The sequence below is a fragment of the Vicia villosa genome, linkage group LG2 (assembly GCF_029867415.1).
Source record: "Vicia villosa cultivar HV-30 ecotype Madison, WI linkage group LG2, Vvil1.0, whole genome shotgun sequence".
Lineage (NCBI taxonomy): Eukaryota > Viridiplantae > Streptophyta > Magnoliopsida > Fabales > Fabaceae > Vicia > Vicia villosa.
This window is the reverse complement of record NC_081181.1, coordinates 76,593,639-76,613,075: the sequence shown is the minus strand read 5'-3', so window position 1 is coordinate 76,613,075 and position 19,437 is coordinate 76,593,639. Positions and strand designations below refer to the sequence as shown.

Genomic DNA, 19,437 nt, shown 5'->3' with positions numbered 1-19,437 from the left:
ATCACATCACTAATCAACTTAATCACACTAATCTTATGCCAATTTAATATGTTAATGAAATGCTAATATATTAAAATTAAGTAAATGATGAGAAAGAAAAGGGGACTAGGTATACTTGAACATGGCGATTGGACTTCTTCTTCTCTCACGAACGCGCGGCGGCGGTGGCTCCTTCTCTCCGATCAAATCACCGGCCACCGTGGATCAAGAATACGAAACCGTCATCGTCATCTCGTCTCTCTACCTCTCTCGTCCTCAGTTCTCCGATCTCTTTGCTTCCAATTCCTCGGTTCTCTTTCGATTTCCCCTGTCTCTGTTGAATTTGCAAGTTGATGTTGAATCATTGTTGGCAATCCGAATGCTGAGCTGTGTTGTTGACCATTGAAGGAGCTTGTCAAGGCGGTGATGAATTGCAATGTTTGAGTTGTTGTTCCGTTTTCACAAGTTTGCGATTGTATGCAAGATTCACGGTGAGGCTCACGGGATAACGACGGTGTCGAAATATGGTGCTTATTGTTCGCGTGCGATTCGGTGAAGGACTGTGAAGATTGAATGAGTGTTGCGAAGATGAATGAAGGTTCAAGATTGATTATGAAGATGATGGTGAGGTCCTGGAGATGATGAAAGGTGGAGAAGAGAGAAAGATAAAGATTGAAGATGGTGGAGATTGAAGGATGATGGTGGTGGGGAAGAAATTGTGGAGGAAGAGAGAATCGAGAGAGGTTGTGGAGATTGAGAGAAGGTGATTGAAGAATGGAGGAGTGAAGAAGATGGTGCGTGTGTTTGAAGACTGAAAGTGGTGGAGGGAGGTGAATGAGATGGTGTGTGAATGGCGGAGAGAGATGAATTTTTAGAGAAGTGGTGGAGAAGGTAGTTTACATAGAATGAGAGGGCTGAGAATTCTGAGAGCGAGATTGAGGTTAGTTCTCCTCTTCTGATTTTTCTGTTTTGAGTCGGTTGATGGTTAGAAATCAGTTTTGAGTCGGTTATGAATTCTGTTAGGTTATGGTTAGTAAGTGGTTAGGATTCTGTTATACTGCTCAATAATTCTGTTAGCGGCTGTTATGATTAGCGGTTAGGAGGTTACAAAGTTAGTTATGGATGTTTAGGAATTGGTTAGGACTGGCTGCAAGTTTAGGTTTGTTAGTTTCTGGACTTATATGAACTTGTATGCTGCTGACTCGTGACTGAAGTATATGGTTGTGCTGTCTTGTTTTTTTTCTTGTTTTTCTGAACTGTTTCGTGACTGCCACGACTGGTTAGTGATATGCAGCAGGTTGTTTTGTATGTGGATTCAATGGTTTTGACTTTTGTTTTTATTTGCGTTGCTGAACCGATGCGGTTTATTCTGAAATGCAGCCCGGTTTTCCTTTCCGTTGTAATGTATGGCTGGATTTTGGATGCTGCATGTTTAATTTATGAATGGGATGGCTAGTGATAAAAACTGAACTCATTCATTTTCTTTGTATTGCAGGGAACCGGCACCCGGGTCTGAATGCCTTCTGATATAAACCTCGAGGACACTAACACACACCCCTTGTGACTGTATTTGTAAGGCGACTTAGCACAAACTGGTGCTGCCAGTTTTGCTGCATCCTCTTTCATAGGAACACAAGAGCTTTGTAGTTTCTTTTTTGTACCTCACTGGCATATTTTTTGTACTGGATATTCTTACCTTTGGATAGCACTGATGTGGTTTATTGTATTCCCCTTTTTTATTAACTTTTGTATTTGTAATTGAATGAACATTGATGGAGTTTCGATGGAAGCTTGAACTATGAGGCAACTGGGATCTTGCTTGGCATTAGGTTTAGAAAAGTGTGGATCCGGAGTCAGAGTTAAGGTCTCGGTTAACAGTTGACCATAAGTCAACTGTTGACTAAGAAGTCAACTGTTGCTCAATTTCTTTTGTAATTTTCAATGTCCAATTCTGGCTTTTTGTAATGACTTATGGTATGGTTAACTTGCATTGTATGAATCTTGACTTGAAATATTGGAAATCTCTTCAAGTAGTAAGGCTCTTATTTTCCCACTTTTTCTATTTGAATATTTGAATTTATGCTTGCAACCTTGAATAGAATTTTCCTATGAGTGAATTGTGAATGATACTCGAGCGGATATTGAATGACGACTTGAGTCTTGTATGAACACTCACCTTGAACTCATAATTATGCACCGCTTTGCCATTAGTCTTCCAACATATTCCATATGCACTTAAACTTGCAACACGAGCCAATCAATGAATACTTTATGCATACCATGAAAGAACTTGAACATAGCCAATCTTAGATCAACTTCTTGAACCATAAGTGACCCAATTGATTAAATGAAGTATTTTGAGTTGCTAAAGCCGTATCCTCAATACAACTCAAGAACGCATCGTGTCTTGATTGAAATGTCTCCTTTAACAAACGACTTTAATATGACACCCTGAGGAATCCTCTGATGAAGATAAGAATTGAAGCACAGGAGAACATCTTAACACGAAATTCAATTGTCCTTTGCTGATGGACTTTAACAAACTCGAACACCGCGAATAAGAAACCCTAACTCAACGATCCTCGGTCAAACTTCTGATGGATGCACACCTTGTAACTTGGTGAAGAAGAAATCCATGAATCAACCCTAGTACGTATTTCAATACATACAGGGAAACCAGTTGAGATAAGCTTATATGAAGTAGCAACCCTAAACTTTCAAACCTTGATCCCAAAGCCAAGTTATTGATTAATGAATGCATGAGTTATGTTAATGACCTAATGGGAGGTATGTACATGAGACTATGAAATGCATGAGCCTAAGCCAGATAAAATTGAAAGGGTAGGACAAATTTGGGGTATGACAAGCAATATACTTTTTCTTCAGCTTTCTCCCCTTAACATTAGCTGATGCACATGAGGAAGAAAATACACTCCACCCCCCCTCAATCTGAGAGTAGACACATCTTACACACCTTCCTCTCCTAGATCATGAGAGGTGGCTCAACTACTAGACTCATTCAGAACACCAGACAACTAGAGTTTAGGAGTCAATTACTCTGACTATCCGTAGAGATAACAATCCTTTATAGAAAGACTTATAACACAAGAAAAAATTTGTGTTCATGACTCGAAGCAAGACTCTAAACTTAAAAAAATATCTTTACAAAACAACTGTAAAGAATAACCTCAGACTAAACAATGTCTGAACACTACCATTATAACCTATGCTTGTCACAATTTGACAATCATAACCTAGACTCTAGACTTAGCTCGTATCCGAAAGAAGAACATGAGAGACTCAAACAAGACTAAAAAAATGAAATGGAAAAGACTCTAGAAACCTGAGCAATTTAAACAACATACCCGGACTTTAACAAATGTCTTAATCAGGAGATGTTATTTGAAACAGAACTGCATCAGGTGGACTTGTGCAATGGTTGGAACATGCACTATATCAGAACGAGTGATATACACCATCAATAGATGTTTTTAGATGATAATCCAAAGAATGAAACATGTTTTGAGTTATGTTATGATATCTTGTATGACATTGTTCTTCTAGCTTAAAGTTTAGTCTTTGAGAGACTTTCCATTTGATTAAAAGCAGAATAACATTGTCCTTGCTGATCTACATACTCTCTAACTCCCCCTGAGATATACAAATTTAGAACATATTTGATGTTCATCCTTGAAGCACCCTTCATTTGGAATTTGTCACAGTTTCCAAATTTAGAATCTTCAGTTTGCTTGCTACACAAGATTCAGATTGCCACACTCTGCAACTTGGAGTAAAAGAAACTATAATTGTATAACCATAAATCAATCTTCAGCAGATAAGTCTGAATCTTATCTCTCTGGTGTCTTCAACAGTAGTGATGATGAATTTTCATGTAGATCTTTTTCTTCATCACATACTTCTTCTCTTCATACAGTTATTGCAAATATCCAGCTCTCATCATGATGTTTAACACTATTTGTATGCTTCCCCATATACCATTTCCAAACTTCCTAAACTTGTGAAGATAACAGTGAACATTAACATTTAGTTCACACTAGTCCTTGAATACACAACTGGAAAGGGCTTCTCATCTAATAAGTACTAAGTCTCCCGTCAAGGTACTCATTATTTACTCAGTAAGATTTACTACTCACACTAGTTCATCTAGACTGACTTCTTCTTCTCAGTCTTGCATCCAGGTTCTAAACCTAATAAGTATTAAGTCTCCCGTCAAAGTACTTATCAGGTAGTCAGTTAGAACTTACTACTCACACTAGAATATTCTGACTGATCACCTCCTAGCTTACTCTTGGCAATAACCACAAAAACAATGAAGACCTTGAGAAGATGTTGTAACATCTTATATGGCATCATCTTTCATGGTTTTTTGGTTAACATCTCCAACATTATAATTTATAGCACTTGGGGTGGAAACAAATAGAGTGCAATTCACAGCAACATCCAGACATATCAAGGAATAGAAAAGCCAACATCTCAATAAGCTTTTCTTTAGACTTTCATTTAGATTCTGAGATGATGGATGCCATAGTATGTACCTATAGAGGAGATTCCCTCATTTGGGTTTCTGGAACAGACTCAGTTATGGCATAACACTGTATTAGTCAGATTCTTCTGAGCCATCTGACTTCCTTGATTCTAAATAACACTACCCTTTCTGGATAACAACTAGGGCAATCAACATTCATGACCATATTTCACTGTGGTTGAGACACAGTATTCAGCTCCAACTACTGCTCTATGGTTATGAATGAAAATCCAAATATCTGGTTCCTTTTATCAGAAGAAGATACCAGATATAAGCTCATCTTGATTTAAACATAAAGGATCATAAAGGAATACCTCTATGAGTCTTCTTTAGCACAGTGCTTTTACTTCTAAACTCCCATAATTAAAGATTTGGAGTAGAAGTACATGTTGATCATGTCCTGATCAACTTATAATCAGATGTATCCTCTTCCAGGTCAGGAGTAGGTTCCAAACCAATATACTCACACTACATTAGTTTAGCACCAGAACATCTGTTCTTCAACTGGTCGCTGCATATCAGTACTAATGTCCCAACATCCAGTAGGACATTTGTTCCTCCTTCTAGGAACACTCTAGCCTTGAAACTCTTCAAGGTTCAAACTTACAAATGATTATAAATATCATTGATCAGTTGACATTCATCAGCCTTAATAAACTATGCCATTATGAGTGGACTTGAGAGATTACTCAAGTATCTTTGACACTTTAATTATAGATGTAAGGTTCTGGCATACATTCAGTTGAATATACATAACCCTAGAATTCTTCTAACATAAAGGGGTTGCACCAGAGGCTATGTAGCGGAAAATAGCCATATACCAACAGAACTTACACAATGCTTACTCCATGAACCAATTGTAAGCATGACATCCAAGAATTGAATGAAACTCAATCCTACTCCAAACATCAAATCCTGATCATAAACCTTAATTATAGATGTTACCTTGTTAGAGTCTTCACTCCCGCTTGAAGCTTTTGATAATACTCTTCTCTATAAATAATGATTGGACAACACAATTCAAAGTCTTCACTCCCGCATGAAGTTTTTGAATTACATCTTCTTGTCCAAGCATCATTATCTTCCTTTCATATGTTGATCAGGTTGGTCTAGGTCTTCCACATATTGGTCCATCCTCCACTTCAAGGGACCATACAATATGAACACTCCTTGTTCAAACAATCTTCTACCTTCAGCTCAACCAGAAAGTATCTCCCGTGTTTCTCATCTAGAGACAGATAGGATGCCTGCTCTGATACCAATTGAAATTTTGGTATGACAGACTCAGGATGTCACTTGTAACACCCCGAATTTAATTAAATTGGTTAATTAAATTATTGGAGGATTTAAATATTTGATTTAGTCAATTTGGATTGTCGGTGTTATTTAAGGGCGTATTTGGAATTATATAAATTGAAGTCGGATAGTCAGAAAATAATATTAAGAATAATATTATTTATAAGTCGGAATTATTATATAGAAGGAATTATTATTATAAGTGATATAATTGATTATTTGAGTTATATCTCTTATTGGGCCTAAATTGATTTTGGAGGATATTCAATAAAGAGAGGATTTAAACACTAAGCCCAAATGAATTTTATATTAGGGTTTTAGAGGTTTTAAGAGTGGTGTTGTCATAATGAAGAGAACAAGAATAGAGGAGAAAAGAGCATAGAAGAGAAAGAAGAGAGTATTGTAGATTCTTGAAGAGGGTGGATTAAAATCAAAAGGTAAGGGTGTGAATCCAAGTGATTATAAGTAGATATAAGTGGGTAATGATGATTGAGTTAGAAAATGCATGATTTGGAATGGGTTAGATATCATGAAGTTAGGATTTGGGGATTTGTTATATTCTTGAAAACCCTAACATGAATCTATGTTTCGATCCATGAAATTGATGATTTATATATGCTATGATGTTTCAATATTGAATTCCATGAATGGGTATGTGTATAGAACATGACTTAGTGCATATGTATGTTTAAGTTTCACTTGAAAATGGTTGATTTGGAATTTTGGTGAAAATTAATGGAGCTTAGAATCTTGTTTTTATGATCCTAATAGTTGTTATATAATGTATATAGGTTGTATAACTATTTATTTCATTAAAAATGATGGATTAACATGGTTTTATGGTGAAAAATTTAGGCTGGACAGTAGTATTTTCGCAACAGCAAACAGTATTTTGGCAACAACTGACAGTATTTTCGCAACAGCAGTTTTCTGGTTTTTGACATTATTTCCGTAACAACAAATTTTCTGCTTTTTGACAGCATTTTGAAAAACTTATAAATTCAATAACTTTTGACTCGGGTGTCCGTTTGATGCGCCGTTTGGAGCGTTGGAAAGCTAAAATAAATTCTTATCTTATTAAATTAGATTGAAAACCATTAGATAATAATTTAATATGACTTATATTTTTTTTGTATGTGTTTGATCGGTATGAATTGATAATGATGTTGTATGCTACATGCAATTAGTTGTATGTATTCGAACTGTATGATTCAATGATGATGCCTTATGATGAATTAACAATAATATGCTTTTATTAAGAAGTTGAATTAACCGTGTCATGTCATATCTTTTGATCCGTAACTTCTTTTATCACTACGCCAAATAAGCTATTTAATAGCGTTTTTTGTTTTGTTTTTTATAGCGCTTAAAAGTGCTATTAACCGCGCCGCTATTGTAATTTTTTTTGTTTGATAGCGCTTTTAAAGCGCTATTAAAGTACTGGTTTTTAATAGAATTTTTCCTTAAGCGCTGCCGAAGTGGACATTTTGTGCGTTTTTTTATTTGATTTTGATAGCACTTTCAAAATAAGCGCTATTATAGGGCACATGTTTGATAGCACTTTCAAACAAAGCGCGCGCTAATATATGGCACATGTTTGATAGTGCTTTCTCTTAAAAGTGCTATTAATGGATGTTTCATTAATAGCATTCTCTACAAAATACTATTGTAGTACACTTTTTTTTTTACACAAAATCAAAGATACATTCAATTCAATACCAAGTAACACTTTAAATTACTCATTGCATACATATTATGATCAATCAATCCCAAATAATATTTTAAACCAAATCCACTTGTTTACAAATATTATAGCATGTCTAACCAAATACATCGGGTTGTGCATTTATTGTCAGACTCTTTGTATTTTAATAAAAACAATGAGACAACAAATCAACATAAATAATATACAATCTAATTGATACAGCATCGTGATATAGAAAACACTGCGTACTGCTTACTAGTGCATCAATTCCTTCCAATACTGGAGGTTTGATCTTGTCGCTGTCAACTTAAATTAATAAGAAATGGGATAATTAAATGCATTTACAAGAATAAATAGCACAAGTAGTATGACTGAAGGGAAATTCATTCCCTTTCAATCCATCAACAACTAGTATATTACATACATATATCATCATACTGATAATCAATGGTGATATCTTCAAATGTTTCAGTTGGATTTAGTTTCTGTGACAAGAACCAATAAAGTGTCAAATCATTTAAGAATTGAATCTAAAATAACTAGAGAAAGTAATTAACTGTACCTCTAGCCATGCATAAGATCTTGTGAGCTCATAGGATGCAAATCCACCATTTCTATTATGTCATATATTGAATGTGGAGGACCAAAATGATTAAGCCAACTGGTAGAAGTTATAATTATCTGCATGGATAAAATAAAATTAACCGCATCGTAGAACTGTTCGGTTTCCATTGCTATATGTATGTAAAATTAACCGCATCGTGAGATTGACATGTGTATGTAATATACTAGTTGTTGCTAAATTTAAACAAAATACCGCCAACAAGATCATCAAATAAACCCCATATATCCGTGAAATTACATTCAGTTTTAAGAATATCTGAATTGAGATCATACCCTGCCTATCCCACAGAAATGAGCTGTTTATCACAACAAACATAAAATTTTTGAAGTTCGAATATTGTTCATTAATTCCAACAAACAAAAACAACTGCAGGAACTGAGTTATTCACATGGCACACTATCTACACAAGGGCCTCATGTTACATGACAAAAGAATGTATTTTTAAAGACGTTGGCATATTCTAATGCTAGTTCATATAAATAGAGTTTCAATGACTAAAGTAATACACAATTAGTACGTTAAAAGATTAAAATATAAAATATGTACATGATCAATTAAAATAAACTTAATAATGATATGCTTCCACATTCTAAAAGATAAATGAACCAAGTTTGTTACCTTATATTCAATTCAACGAGATGAAGTCTTGGCAAAACTTTTTGTCCAGTAGCGATCAGTATTGACAAATGTTTAATAGTCTTTGAGGTACTGAACTGTCCACAGATATATGCTATTTATATAGAATGACATAATGTCTCGAGAAAAATATGCAATGCCAATATAAGTTGATCTAGTAGAAACTAAAGGAATATGCCTTTAAATATCCTGCCGTTGGAAGGGAAAATCTGTACCATAAAACTTGCTCATAAAGCAAGACTTGCTTTAATTAAAGGGCTGCCTGCAAAACCAAAAGAAAGGATAAGTTAATTGTTGTCTACTTGGTACAGCATAGCAGAAAAAGAGAAAGAAAAAAGGAGAAAATCAGCACTAAGTCAACTTAACTTAGGAGTTAAGTTTGTTTTTACCCTTCAGCTTTTAGCCCAAGGTTCACCCACTATTCTTCTATAAAAGGGCAACAAGAATCAAGCAGAGGGGGGGAGGAAACACAAAAAAAAACTGACCTTGATTTTCTGTTGAGTCTTCACAGAATTTCACAATAAAATCTCTCCAAAACTCTCTTCAAACATACCCTGCACCAAGGAGAGATCATACTCTCTGTAGAGCCTTTCCCAAATGTAGAAAATCTTCATACACAAACCTGTAAAATCATTTCACAAAACCAAAAATTAGACACAACAACACAAACCAAAACTTATTCTGATTTCCTGCTAAACATCACTTACAGCACCATAGCAGCCACATCCAACAAACCAATTGAAAAAGCTGCAGCATCAATTAAATGATTCAATGAGCCATTGAACTCATCTTCTTCATCACCTCTTCATCACCTCACCTGCAATGAACCAGACCAGCAGAAGTAAAACGATTGCAACTCAACTCCAACAACAAAATGAAATCGAAGTATTAACAACAGTTCAAGATATTCATCAACAACACTAAATTTCGAAGACATAAGAAGAAAGGTGGGACCACAAAGGCTTACCCGAGTTACTGAACCACCGCCGGAAAAGGAAGTCTCGTCGGACAAGCTCCGACCGTGTAAGATCTCCTTCTTCGCTTTTTTTTAAAATACCACTGTGTTCATCGAGACTTGATCGGTAATAGCCCCCATGATATTCGATTGAACTTGCACTCCATTGCTATTTAATCTAATTTTGAAACTCTAGGGTTTTGATGACATGAGAATGTTTCTGGTTTTTGCTGTTTGAGTCATGGAGAACGATGAAAACATAGGGAGACCGAAGGTTGTTGTTGATTGAGCAAGAGAGAGATCGATGGAGAGAAACAGAAAGATATAGCAATCAAAGAGAGGGAGACCGAGAGTTTTCGTGAATTGAAACGAAAGAGAGGGAGTTATTGGAAAGAATGAGGGAGACCGAGTGTTTTTTTTTATTAATTATTTATTATATAAATCAATAGTGCTTTAGGTAAATGCTAACAAAAATAGTAGCCTTTTATTTTATTAATTAATAATATATGGTAGTAAAATAATAGCGTTTTATAAGAAAATGCTATCATAAAAAAATAATATTAATAGCGTTTTAAAGAAAGTGCTATTATAGAGAAGTTTAATAATAGCGTTTTGTGACAAAGTGCTATCAAAATTAGATTGTTTGTATCCTATAATAGCGCTTAAGTATAAAGTGCTATTATATAGAAGTTTAATAATAGCGTTTTGTGACAAAGTGCTATTATAGATATGTTTTATCCTTTTCAATATCACTTTTTTTAAAAGTGCTATTAAATTAGGCGATACAAAAAATCAATTTTGGCGTAGTGTATGTGCCGTTTGAAGCATTAGGAAGCCAATGTTATTATCTATGTGATAGGATAGAATTGGTTGGCACTTGTTGAATTAATTGATGTTGTTGTGTGAATAACATGTAATTATGTATATGTGAGTTATGAATTGATGAATTATGAATAACATTTGTTGATATGTTATATGGTATGATATTCATGAGGTGTGCGAGTGAGTGTATGCTATTTAAATGCAATTGTGGAGAATGATTACTTGATGACTTAATCATTATGTGATAGTGTATGTTCATATATAATTGGCAAAATGAGAATTAACATGAGATAGTATGGTTACTAGTGTTAATTGGATTTTGTGAATCGTAATGGATTAATTGGCCTTTTATATGTGAATAATATCTATGTGTTGTGAATGTTGTGTACAAATTGGTGGATAATTGATAGAGTTGGATTATTGTGGTATGCGGTAAGTTAAGATTGAAGAGATAATCTTAATTGCATATATTGTTATTAATTGTACATTCATTCATATCATAGTCGGCTTTATTGTGGAAGCGGTGAAACTGTGGGTTCACATGGTATTAGACGGTGATCCTTGAATGGAAATAGACGTAGATTACGTTGATCCTTAATTGGAAACATGCGTAGTAGCTTTGATCTTGTCCGGATCGGAAGGGGCTTGGATTCTAGAGTGAATTCGGAAAGCGGTAAACTATATGTTTACATTTGGTGGCTTCGTTCTTGTCCGGATCTGAAGCGTGGCTAGATTCTATATGACCGGAAGCGGTGGAACTTTGGGTCCACATTGGGTACCACATGCATAGAGTCACATGTCTTGCATTGAGTCACAATGAGGTTATGTGATGTTTGAATATATGCATTTATGTGATTGTTATGTGTACATAAGATGTGAATATTTGAAATTGGTGATGTTTTGATACATAATTGGTTAAATGTATGAATATGTGATAATGATGGACTATGTATATATTTGAAATAATAGTATTAAATCCTGTGAGTATTATACTACTAAACCTTGTGTATACTTGAATATGTGAAATTTATTGGATGATATCATGTACATGATTATGACTTGTTGTGTGATGAAAAGTATGTGAGACTAATGAATTGTAGAAGTATGATGTGTATAGTAGCTATTGATACTTGCGATGTGATGATTTTATATGTCTGAATCCTAGCATGTAATTTGTCATACACCCACTTATATGATTTGATATCCCACCATTTTCTCTTATTTCGTCGTTGCCTTTATATTGGCAACGTGCAGGTATTCAAGTATGAAGATTTAGTTGTCGTTACTCGAGTCGGTTATCGCTCTAATACGTAGCACTTTGGGGGGAACGATTTATGTCATTCATGATGTTGCTGTTTAATTGTGTTATCATGGTTGAACAAAATGATAAGTTAACTGAAGATATTTTATTCAATACTTATTTAAGTGATTCCGTTGTGTTTTAATAAAATAAGTTATTCTGTTTCCAAGGTGCTATGTATCCGCTTTATGCGACGAGTTGATTTGTTTTAATTATGTGACGCCTCTTTTGTTTATTGAGAAATTTTGAAAACTCTGATTTATATATATTTGTCGGGTAGAAATGGGGTGTTACATCACTCACGATGTCTAAGAGGAAGGAGTCCATGAGTACTAGGACCATGTTGGTCAGTCAACATAACCAGATTGTAAATTTCGCTGGTTCTGTAATACGACACGCTGATAAACCTGATCCTGATGTTGTACACGATGTTATAACATCCACGACTGAACAAATAATACATTGCAGAAGATAAATAACACAGTGAATTGTTAACCCAATTCGGTCTAACTACCTACTCTAGGGGCTACCAAGCCAGGAAGAATATTCACTATCAGTAGTACTATTTTATGTAAACAACCTCTGGTTTACAGATAAACAACCTCTAGTTTACCTAGTCACTACCCAATGCAACCTTTATCTTAGAACTCCATCCAAGACAAGAGAACCTCTGCTCACTTCCTAGTGATACCGAACAGGTACAACCCTGCAACAGCTATTTAAACAATTAAAAATAGACAAATTACTTGATCTTGCTTCATAGCTTCAATCAAGAACATAATACTCAAATCTTACCTACATGTTTCGTGTGATAACAATAATTTCTCTTACCTACAGGTTTTGAGAAGGACATGGCAGCCATCCCACAACCTGGGTGGTCTACCTTTACAAACCCTAATGACTACATCTTTTTAATACTTGGTTTGCTTACAAAACTAGGTTACAAAGGTTTCTATTTATAACTTATTCCCAACTGGACTTGGGCTTACAATCGCAGCATTACTAGCTGTTACAAATCAGCATATATCTTCTGCTAAAAGAAAGGTCTTCAATTACAAGTTTCCTAATTTATTTCCTAAAATAGAAACTGCTGAATCTTTAATATTCTGATTTTATTCTTCAATATTCTGACTTGATTCTTTTGACCTTTAAATTTGCGCCACATAGGATTACATAATATTCCATAGAATATTTCGTATCTGTTGAGTATCAGACTGAATCTTCATTCCAGTTCTACAGGCGCGACGTCATAAGTTGATGTCATGACATTCCATATAACATCTTGCTTTTGTACCTGTTTTGTTCTTTTATATTTGCAAGACTTATACATTCTATCACATTTTGTTGCCATTATATTTTAGCCAAACATAGATGCCAATCAGCCAATAAAAACATCAAAAAAAAATTTTACAAGGTTGATTTTGAGATTCGCCCCAAATGGCAGGGGGAAAAAATAACGTTTATCCCTTAAATGTTTAAATACACAGTAAAATAATTTATGTATTTTTTAAATATATTAAATATCTTTTCTTAGAATGTTTGAAATTTCATTTGGATATATTTTTTTAAAAAAATATTCATCTCATATCAATAGGGGGAAATGGTTTATATATATATAATAGAAAATAAAGATTGTATTTAATCAAAAAGCAGTTCAATACACAAATGCAACCCATAAGGTCCAGCGAAAACAACAAACTCAGGCCTATTAGACGGAATCTTGGCAATAATTTTATACAAACACCCCACTAAACATTCGGGTCTAATCTCACCAAGAATTTATGGATTTTTTACCTTAGGAATTAACGCCAGAAATATGCTGTTATCGCCTTAGGAAGATTGGCCCTAGTGTGAAACTCCATAATGAAGTTTATAGATGCCCAAAGAAATAATACTACAACACTTTCTCAAAAAACTAAAGTTGTAAGCGTCTGAGCTAGAGCATTTGTCATCGTCGCAATTTTGCACAGCATCCTCAACCTCCTCTATATTAAACATAACCTCTAAAGTATTCACCTTCTCCCTTGTTAAACTTTTAAAGGGAGTACCGTCTAGCACAGGTTTTCTCATTGGGGATTCCTTAAATTTCACCTCAAGAAATGTTTAACTTTCACTTTAATTCCTTCAACTGACTCTATTCTTCCCAAAGGTGTGTCAATTCTCAACAAAGTGTTTCTCTACAATCTTGTCTTCATTTATATATGAAAAAAATTTGTATTTGAGTCTCCTCCATTCAACCAATTCTCCCTAGACTTTTGCTTCAAAATACTCTCCTCGTAATGAAGGCTTATCCAAATTTAGTTGTAGTTTCCTTACATTTTCCTGCCAGCATATCTACCAATCCAGACTCTGAGCTTATTAGTTCATCACAAGTATGAATCTCGTCAACCAATTTTTCGATTTTCAAATCTACCCAACCAAGCACTACGTTGTCTACAACTTCACGCTACCTTTGAGCATGAGAGTCTTTATATTCTTTGTATTAATTGTGACATGTCAGGATGAAATCCAATGTTATGATTGTGTTGTATTATTAGCGCATACTCTTGACTTATGCTTGTGATTGGTATGAAATGATTATTCTGAATATGCCAAGTAGGGTGGATAACTGCTTCTGAATTCTATATCTGACGATTTATAATTCTATTTAATTTATGATGTAGTCTCACCCTTACTCTTATTTTTCAAATTGAAGCTAAGTGGCTTAGATGTTTGGTGAGGATGGCTTTTAAGGAGTTATCGCTTTTAGTCTAATAATTAGGTGTTGATGCCATGCTCTGAATACTTGTAACACTGAGAACGCATGTTTTTAGAGTTATCATACTCTTTTATTTCTTTATTATTTGGTTTGAATAATTATCTTTTGTTGGAATAAAAGGCTTAGATGCTTATGAATGATGTTTCATGGAGTATCCAAATATTATTGATTTTCCGCTTTGATAAAACATGAGTTTGAATTAATTATATGTTGTTTTCTCAGTAGAGCATGAATACACCTAGAATGTATAATTGTTTTAAATAGTGACGCCCTTGAAATTCATGTTTAACACTGATTATGCACTATGTTATTCGGGGTATTTAGAAGGGTGTTACAATAGTGGTATCAGAGCAGGTCGGTCCGTCTGGCCAATCGTTGAGTCAGTTGAGTTGCGCGTCAGTTGAATACTGTCGGCGTATTATTCCTTGGTACGCGACATGTGAGGGAATCACTGTCGGTACTTGTTTGTTTTGTTGCAGGAGTTGGTTTGAGCAAAGTGGGGGAGAAGCCTTGCTTTTCGGAAGAGGTTCAGTTGCAAGTTTGCAAAGAGGATTGTTGTCGTGATGTTTCAGAAATCGAACTTTGGCGATGGAATGTGTTGCTCAATTTATAAGAAGTTTGGAAGCAAATAGATATAATAAGGGGCTGTTTAGAATGTGATTGATTTGAAGAGGATGAATTTTGGAGCGAAATTTCCATAACCAAAACGCAGGAAAATTGCTGAATCGTTATGAAACTTCGAAAATTCATAACTGGAGTTATGGACATCCAATTTGAGTTCCGTTTGAAGCGTCGGAAAGCTAACGAGATGAACTTTGTTATAAAAATGGTTGCAGCAGCTATAACATATTTAATTGTGACAGGATCATGTTGGAAAGAGGTGAAGTTGCGGTTATGCTTGTTCTTAGAACTAGACTTGTTTGTTGGTACTGCACGGGATGTCAGTGTCAGAGTTGAACGAATTGAAGGAATAATTAAAGGTTTGTTGAGAAACAATTTTAGGAATTAAATGTACCATTTGAGGAGTTTTGGAGATATCGTATAGAGTGTCGCTGCAGGATGTCGATGTTGCATTTTAGATGACGTTGGAAAATTCATATCTTGAGTTCCGATTGTCGGATTAATGTGTCGTTTGAACCTACGAAGGGGAAAGATTATGTTCTACCTTATGGGAGAGTTATAAATACACTAGAGTGATCATATGAGGAGAGATTCTGAAGTCGGTTAAGGAAGCGTGAAACTTGTTGAATAGGAATGCCTACTACCGCGATTGTTTGAAACAAAGTTGACCAGAACATGTTGTTGATGAATAAGTTGATGAGATGTTCGGTAATAAAGATGATTTGAGTGCCGATGGATATTAGTGAGGAGTGAATTAGTAGTAAAGGTGAAATAAACTTTAGAACGGTTGAAGTCGTATTTGTGATACCAAAGCAACGGCATGTATAAAAGAAGAATTGTAGAGGATTTCTAACACCTATTAATGTGAGGAAGGATTTCAAGAGTTGAAGAAGAGGTTGACTAGTGCTCCTATCTTGATTTTTTCGAATCCGGCAGAACTGTTTGTGGTATATTGTGATGCGTCACTGATGGGTTTGGGTGGTGTATTGATGCAAAACCAACAAGTAGTAGCTTATGCGTCGAGACAACTCAAAGTGCATGAAAGGAATTATCCAACTCGTAATTTAGAGTTGGCAGCTGTGGTTTTGTTTTGAAGTTGTGGCGACAATATTTGTATGTTTCAAGATTCGAAGTGATTAGTGATCATAAGAGTCTGAAGTATCTCTTTGATCAGAAACGGCTTAATATGAGGCAATGGAGATGCTTAGAGTTTTTAAAGATTATGATTTTGGTTTGAATTACCATCTTGGTAAGGAAAATGTCGTGCTAATGCGTTGAGTAGGAAGTCCTTAAATATGTCAGTGCTAATGGTGAAAGAGTTGGATTTAATTGAACAATTTAGAGATTTGAGTTTGGTATGTGAAGGCACTCCTAATAGTGTTAGATTGGGTATGCTAAGGCTGACTAGTGGTATTCTTGACGAGATTACAGAAGGTTAGAAAGCTGATGTTGAGTTGATCAATAAGTTGACTTTGAATTACCAAGGTAAAGGCGGTGAATTCAGAATCTACGAGAATGGTATAATGAGGTTTGGTGATCGGGTTTGTGTTCCTGATGTTTTTGAGCTTCAAAAGAATATTCTATTAGAAGGACACTATAGTGAATTATTGGACTATGACGATGTTAATGAGTTTGAATGCAAACTCAGAAAGGACACTATTATGTAGTAACGATAATTTATGCTTAAATATGGTTGTCGGCTATCTATTGACAAATTGAGGACTTGGTAACCCTTAATCTCTTGTTGATAGTAGACGGAATCATATATATGGCATGAGATTGTTTGTTACCTTAATGGTATAAGATGTGATGAATACTAAGACGTGAGAATAATTACTCACCATGTTGTGTGAACTTATGAAGAAGTGAATATGAAAGAGCGCAATATATTGGACGGTGACTTAAGACAGGTAATCGGAGTCGCACAGCGAAAGTTTGATGTGGAGTGGTGTTATGAGTACTACTCATGGGCAGTGAGGAATTAATATGTCAGGAGCCTACGTAGAGAACATGTATTGATCTATATATTGGATTTAGGATCTAGTGGATGTAAGGATGTTGTACCGGAGAATTAGAACCCTTTTGAATAATTGCCGAGATGATGAATATGTTATTGTGGTGGTACGTAGTTAACGAGTATGTATTCGGCGAAGTTAAGACGATGAGTTGATATTATATGATGCTATAATAATTTGGTGTTGTTGGAAGGTGTTATTGTAGATTTATAAATATAATGAGGAATTATACTCTATGAAGGACGAAGTTGATTTAATTCTTAGAGAAGAGTGGGACTCAATTTGAGCTATTCTGTAAGCAATGGTATATTGAGGCCGATAAGTGTGATTATAACTACTTGTGTGTACTCGTTCTGATGGTTGGAATGTTTTAATAGATGTAGTAACTCAGGAATTTGTTTTTGAGTGCTTGTAAGTATTGCTAAATGGTAAATTACTACCATGTATGGTAAAGGAGGATTTTAAACGAATGAGTAAAGAGAGTCGGAATTGGGTAAAACTAAGAAATATAATTGGTGATGATGATTGTAGTGAGTAATCAGAATAGTGCAGTAAAAGCGGAATCTAACGTGTTGGATAATTGCCGGTGTGACTTGATAGGAGACAAATAGTTGAAATTCGATGGTATAGGAATATTATTATTGAGTTTCTTGAAGGAAGCAGTTGGTGAAAAGTGTAAGTATTATTTTATCGCTCAGATGGAAAAATGTGTCTAAGGTTGGTACGTTCGGTAGATGGAATGCGTTACTGCAGTGTTGATCAAGTGTTATCATACCATGGATTGTGTAATTATATTATTCAATTATTGGGCATATCGTATGGGTCGCACCTCGACGTTTCATTTTCGTTAACCTTTTGAAGATATAGCGAGTGGTACACCTTTGGGGTGGTCGAATGCAACGTAAGAGCTGAGATTGAATGCATGAGACATGCTTTCTGTTGGTTATGTCAGATGAATTTTGAGGATCGACTAGGGAAATGTTATCTGGGAACTGGAGAGTCAGATGAAGTACTCCTATCCGAAACTTTTCCCTTGAAGTATGTTTTTGAGGACGAAAACTCTTTTAGTGGGGGAGAGTTGTAACACCCCATATTTTCTAATTTTAATTTAATCGGAAATTAAATTTTTATTTAGAATTATTTAGTATTTAGGTTGAACTAATTGGAGCAATTATGGAATATTGGTCTTTGGGTCAAGTGTGGTGTTTAGTAATGAGGGAGTGTTAAGTTCTTGAGCCCATTACTAAATTATGTTATGTTTTCATAAAACAAGGAAAGAAGAGAAAATTGAGAAATAGAGGAGGAAAACCAAAGAGGGAGAGAAAAAGAACTTATGGACAAAACTCATTTTCGTATTTATGGTGCAACCCTCACAAAATGAGTCATAACTTTCTGCTCGTAGCTCCAAATCAGGTAATTCTTGAAGATTCGGATTCTAAACGAAATTTCCTTTGAATTGTTATATTAAATCGTGTCAGGGAAGTTCTTGATAAGGGAGATAAGCGAGTTTGAAGATTGGAGATTCTTGTTGAATTTGAAGAGAGAAGGCTTACAGGTTTGAGGGAGAAGAAGGGGAAAAGTCTAGAATCTTGGCTAAGGTAAGGGGTGACTATTCTTTATTAACTAGTATTATAGTTTTGATGATGGTAGAATAGATTAAGAGTTTGAATCTCTATTTAGGATGTTAGGGTTTATGAGATTCTGACACTAGCATGCCCAATTTGATGAATATGATGCAATTGGTTTGTTATAATTAATGGATGATAGTTATATTGCATTATTGTTGTGTTAGAATCATGAAAACTGATGAAAATTGGTTACTATGATGTGTGGGTTCGTATTTGGTGTTGATAGTGAATGTAGGAATGAAGAAAAGTCATAAAATTGGGATTTTCTGCTACTGTTCACGCTGGAACCGGGTTCTGTCTGGTGACGACCCAGGTTTCTGTATAAAAAACAAGAGAGGTGTTTCTGAAGGATTTTAGGAACCTGTTCCCACATAGGGAGGAACCGAGTTCCACAGATTTTTCTTAAATTTTACTTAACTTTAAAAACTTCTAATTTTTAAACCGTAAGTCCGTTTTAGACGCCGTTTTGGACGTTGTTTATTAAACTAAATACTCTACCATGTAAAATAAAGAAAACAAAAATTAATTAATTTTATTTTGAAAAGTATCGA

At 35.0% G+C, this 19,437-nt stretch overlaps 1 long non-coding RNA gene across 3 annotated transcripts; it reads right to left on the bottom strand.

Moving 5' to 3' along the window:
• Nucleotides 1-7,620: 7,620 nt before the first annotated feature.
• On the bottom strand, nucleotides 7,621-10,136 carry LOC131646311 (uncharacterized). Of its 3 annotated transcripts, none has more exons than XR_009297410.1 (6): nucleotides 9,495-10,136; nucleotides 9,273-9,409; nucleotides 9,003-9,049; nucleotides 8,770-8,864; nucleotides 8,089-8,207; nucleotides 7,621-8,011 (listed from the first exon to the last, which is right to left on the bottom strand). It is a non-coding gene; the product is annotated as an uncharacterized LOC131646311 (long non-coding RNA). The 3 variants fall into 3 exon arrangements; XR_009297409.1 differs by having other exon boundaries at nucleotides 7,622-8,011; nucleotides 8,770-9,049; nucleotides 9,495-9,604; nucleotides 9,755-10,136; XR_009297408.1 differs by having other exon boundaries at nucleotides 7,622-8,011; nucleotides 8,770-9,049.
• Between the last annotated feature and the right edge of the window lie 9,301 nt (nucleotides 10,137-19,437).